The following is a 6,002-nucleotide window of genomic DNA, read 5'->3' as shown; positions in this document are numbered from 1 at the left end:
GATTCATAGTGTGGGCGAGACATGCGTCGTTGTTGGCGGAGGAGGTTGTCCAGACGAATAGCCTTGGTGATATATTCAGACAGGGTAACATCCGTGCTGTGGCAGGCCAACTCGGCCTGTAAAGCCGGCCGTAATCCCTCCCGAAATACTGCTAGCAGGGCAGGATCATTCCACTGACTTTGGGCCGCTAGGGTACGAAATTTTACGGCGTAGTCAGCCGCTGGCTCGGTGCCTTGACGTAACTCCAAAAGTTGAACAGCCACGTCACGCACCCCTGCTGGGTATTCAAACACATCACGGATTAGCCCAGAGAAGTAAGCAAAGGAGGTTTTTACCTGGGGGTCGGTGTCCCAGACGGCCGAGGCCCAGTCAAGTGCTCTCCCTGTGAGCAGAGACAGGAGGAAGGCACACTTGGTGATCTCCTCTCGGTATGCCAGGGGTTGGAAAGCGAAGAAATTCGCGCATTGCCGTAGAAATCCTCGGCAGTGTTCCGTGGAGCCATCAAATTTTTCTGGGAGCGCCATCTGGGCCGAATCGCCGTGGATTGGCGCGGTGACAGTAGCGGGGCTCGCCGCTGCTTGCTGGAGCTGTTCGTGGGCGGCCTGTAGTGCCGCGAGTTGCTCCTGATACGCACGAATGATGGCGCCTTGGCGGGCCACCACCGCCTGGAAACTCGCGCGCTCTGCTGGATCCAAAGACAGCGAAGTATTCTGTAACGCCTCGTCCGAGGCGGGTTGTGTAGGATCCATAAGCAGAGACTAAAGCCGATAAATCCGAAACGGCAGGCAAAATCGCAATCAGGAAACGAGAGCAAAAGTCTGAAAAAACCAGGAAGTCAATCAGTGAGAAAATATGATCCAAAATCGCAAGGCAAAGGCAAAAATCAGAAAAACAAACCAGGGTCATACACATGAAGAAAAACCGTAAACAATGCAAAAGAAAACGCTCAGTAATGTCCAGAAAACAATACTTCGCGTCCTCATGTGGTGAACGCGCTGCTTAAATGTCCCTGAAAACCCCGGAAGTGTTTCTCAAGGATGGAGTCAAAACTCAGGTGAGGGCTCCCTCTGGCGGGCAGGTGCCGGTGGTGACGTTACAACTGACAAGCATGTAGCTATTCGCCTCCGGTACCCCTCCTCAAGTCCCACATTCACCGAATACCTGAAACCATAAAATTTGAATGAATCACCTCAGGCCGCAACAATCGCTCCGATCGTCCGAACAAACCCTTCTTGCTGAAATGAAATAGTCATCCAATTAGCCACCCAACGCGCGTGCAAATTGAACTCTCGCAAAGATCAGCCTTCACTCGATACATCCGTAGTTCTCCTCAGCCATGCTATTAAATAAAACAAGTCTCAAATAACCCCGCATAACAAACACAGACCACATTGTAGCTACCACCAGCAGCTCCTACCTCCTGAATGTGCACCCAGCGCACCAAAATTGACGTCACTTCCAGGACCCAACTGGATGCAGTTAGTATACAAAAATGGCATATCACATCGCCACATAAATAAGAACTTTCTTCTATCAAACAAACACCAATTGTTGTGAGGATTTTGGCTTTGTTGGAGATAAGCACAGGATCACTAAGAGGTACAGGTCCTGGACACAATGAGCAGTGCATTTCATCTGGAACCAAGATTTTTGGGAATTTCATTCAGATTAGTGGTTGACTTAGTTGGTAGGGAAGCTGGGATTTTTTTCTATCTGAAGATGTGCTGTACCTTTCGTTTGAGGTCCTCATTTGTTGGAGGGTACACTGTGTTCTCAGCATCAACTTTATCAAAATCTGACAGGTTTTTCTCTGGCAACAAAGTCTTGTCTTTACAGGTCACCTCCACCTCAGTGCTCTTAACTCTTTGAAACATTTTTCTATTGGTTTGAAACAGGTGCCATTTGCATACTGCTTTATGTATGCAGGATCGCCTTGATATAGTACAAGGACAATGCCACATGTTTTTGGCATTGTGAACAACCATAATCCTTCCTAATCTGCTGTATAAAATGATACTTTTGGCTCAAAACAGACACATAGTGCATATAAGACAGACTTCCAAGGTTCACATATGTTGCAAAACACATAAAACGTTCTTCAGCTTTATTCTGATGATTTAAAACCTGTCTTTTTTTTTTCTTCTGAAAACCATTTTTGATGGACCATTTCTGTTAGTCTTTTTGTATAGGACCTCATTCCCTCCATCAGATCTGCAGTAATCCACTGATTTTAAGTGAGTATACTGACGAGATCGCAAGCAACTTCTTCTTCTGAAATCCATGACAACTCACCTTGTATGAACTGCTCCATGTCTTTTCAATGACATGTATGGGAATTCAAGGGCGTCTAGATGATTTTGCCACAGTGAAGACTCCACTCTTTGCATCAATGCACTGACTTTGAAGGTGGGACTGAGCAGTGACATCATGGTCAATATTTGAATGAGCCCTTTGTATGTGTCTTCTAAGATTTTTCTTTAAAATGCACAAATCACAGTGTGGACAATGTAACTTTTGCTCTTGCTTATTTTTAACATATTTAACACGGTTTATAGCTGTCTTGCTGCACTGAGGTGCAGTAGGGGATATCTGGTTCCACTGAGGAGCTGAATAATTGCACACATTTATGTGCTTGATAAAATCTGATATATTGATTATTGTTTTTGTGCAAGTAGCAACAGTGAAAATGTTTGTTTGTTCTGTACTCCAAGTGAAAGATGAAAATTATGAAATCAAAAAATATCATAACAGATACAGTTTCAAATGGTAAAATAGAGTATATAAGCAAATTAAAATGAATTGACTCACATTTAAAATGTTAACAAGATACACAAAATGACAGCATATAAAACTATCAAATATATTCACTATCAAATATACCTATCATTATTCTCTGCATACAATATACATATCACACCTTATGTTTATGATGAACCACGCAAAGTATGTGGTAAATGACTAAGAACCGTATGTCTCTCACATGGTCTAAAAACATGTGTTGCACAAAATGGACAATGATACAAATTTCCAACTCTGAAAGCTTCAATAGAAATAGAATCATTGCTGCTTCTCACTGTAGCACATGTCTGTTAAAAACAATAAAGATATGTAAGATATAATGCAAGAAGGACTATTAATTACCTAGGTATATATTTATATTTTTAACTACTTAGCTACTGTTAATATACATACATATTTATCACACTACATCTTACCTCCATCTTCTTCGTGTCTAAGGGAGATGACGTATCTGTATGGTTAATGCTGATTGATCAATTCAGTTCCCAGCAAGAACCTCTTTCCACCAATAAGAGAAACCTTTCAACATGCCTATTACGCCGATCTGCAGAGATCCATACTTGCCTGAAACGGGCAAGTGCCACGCCTTACCAAGCACCCATACCCTGTGAATAGTCCCAGCTTGGCATGTCCCATCACCTTTCCTTTTCTTTTTCTTTTGTTGTTTGTTTTTTTCCACTTACATTTCACAGTATTTTTTACAGTAACTAAGTTATTATTATTTTTTTTATTTCTAGAGCACTTTAATAAACCCTTGTTACAGTGCACCTCACAGGGCCTCACAGCACTTCATAAACCACAATCCTTCACATGACTTACACATGAGGAGAAAAATAGGCTGCTGCTAAGAGTTCTAAAATCAGTATTGTCTACATGGGTTTTTAACAAATTTAACAAAGTCCCCAGGACATGTCTTGAGAGCCACCATTTGATTTCCAATGTTGTTTAATGTGGCTCATAGCTAAATCGTTCTTGTCATATTTGTACTTATACTTTTGTCTACAACATGGTGTTAGGGCAAACACTTTACTCAGCACCGTGTTCCAGGTGCTTCTATGCTAGCAGGATTTGAGAGTTGAAGGTTGGGCAGGGTCCTTGAAGTAGTGCAATTTGACAGATGTTCCTGAGCAGGACTCAACATCTGGCTACTCCAACTGGAAAATGTGTCTATGCTACAGTATTATGGGACGAGACATCAAGGAGAATCCACAGAGGTGTGAAAGGCTGCTCCTGAGGCAATATGGTCATACAGCTTACTGCATGTTTATGAGCTGGTGTTGGGGCTACCTGGGAAGGGAAGGGAAGGGTAGCACTTCCATCCTCTGTAGCGAGCAGGATCTGGGCAGACATCCCTGAAGACTCTGGAAGCTACATTGGATTTAAATGACCCCCACTAAGAGGCTGCTGAGTTTTATTAATATCAATATCATAACTGAATAGAGTTCCTGTGCATCTACGTTGATTTATTAAATCTATTTGAACATACAAACTGCTAAATGCAGCACAGAGGTCATGTGGTACTTCAGCTTTGTCTGGGTGTTCCCGGCAGGGGGCCCAGATCACCAGCCACATCCTCCAGCAGCAGTTGCAAAGTGTCCACGTGCCCTTTGAAAAGAGAAAAAGAACAACAATAGCAGATATGTAAATAAAACAGATAAAAAGCAATACGTGAGAAACACACACATACTGCATCCATAAATGTATGCACGACTTTAATTTCTTTTACTACTTCTTGTGTATTATTTACAAAACCTAACCTAGCCTACTAAAACCCAGCCAGATACTAGCAAGCTAATTTAGCTAGTTAGCTCCTGGTCTTGTTTAGCTAACAGGAAAATGTTTTTAGTAGACTCTGATAACCAGAAGATCTCATATGGAACTATAATTTTTTTTTTTAAGAAATAACTAGTGAACATATTCGACTGCTAGTCTTTTGAGTCTGCTAGTCTTTACACATTAATGTTCTGTTATTTCTGGCCTCCATTTTAGGTTCTTCAGCGTTTTTCTGGTTTAACTGTAATTCTGTTGTAGGTTTATAACAACATATATATTATTTACACTTTCATATATTGCTGGTTTTTTTTGCAGAAGACAAAAAAAAATCTTTTTAACAAATTATTGTTAAAGATGTACTTCAGTTGTGTTTCTCTATATAAGTAGTATTGTAAAAATTGTCATGTGACTTGACTATTGTTGGGTAAAAAAAAAAAAGAATGTACTAAATTTTTTAGAAATGTAAGTTTTAAATAAAGTAATAAAAGAACTTGTTGCAAACCTTACGTGTTCGGGCGGAAATGAGGAAGCAGAAGGCAGGCTTGGGAACAACTCCAAGGCGTTTTATTCTCCACTTGCACTTTCAGCGGTTTACTTTATTTACACACACAGTTAAGCATGCACACGCAGCTCTGTGCTGGATCTCTCTCTCTCTCTCATTTTTAGGCCCAGCTCACTGCAGCACAGAACACTCGTTAGTAGAATTCCCTGCAGGTGTGCATTCCTTACCGCTCACCTTCTCCGGCTCCGCCCTCCATTCACCAACTGGTGCTCGACCACGCCCCCGCTTCCACAGCACTTCTCTTTTTTGTGAACTCAATTTTAGCTTCATCTGATCATCGTATGTTTCTTATCTATGCTCATGAGAGTTCTGAGGTAGTTTTGGCTGAACAAGTTCTCATTAGTTTGGCCAATTTTACTTCATTAGTCAACACAACAGAGCAGCTTGTTCAGGAAAGTATGATTTACTCACTAGCAGAATGGAGCAGTAAAAGGTTGAGTGCTATTGTAATCAGATACTTAAATTTATTGAATTGAGAAGATGATTTGTTTATTTACAGCATAATGAACTCCAGCACTTATTCCATTTCAAGTACAGAAGCGATCCATAATTAACCAGAAGAAATAGGAATAGTGTTGCTCAGGTTCAGCCACGTGTAGCAAACATTCCTGACATTTCCCCTGGATAATTCCCATCAGCTCATCCTTCTGCATCGTATCACTGCAACAGATGGAACAGCTGGCTTATATGAATTACTGCACACACACACACACACTTTTACTACCTGATGATGTGCTTCAGAACATTACTGCTGAAATATTGAACATGTGAGAGGAGAAAGAGTGTCTCACCTCATCAGAGGGCCAGGAAATGTTCAGTTCTTCCCATCAGACATATATTTGTCATCACATTGCAGGACGTCGGACTC

This window comes from Pangasianodon hypophthalmus, chromosome 9, assembly GCF_027358585.1.
Source record: "Pangasianodon hypophthalmus isolate fPanHyp1 chromosome 9, fPanHyp1.pri, whole genome shotgun sequence".
NCBI lineage: Eukaryota > Metazoa > Chordata > Actinopteri > Siluriformes > Pangasiidae > Pangasianodon > Pangasianodon hypophthalmus.
The sequence above is the reverse complement of the archived record's forward strand: the minus strand, read 5'-3'. Positions refer to the sequence as shown.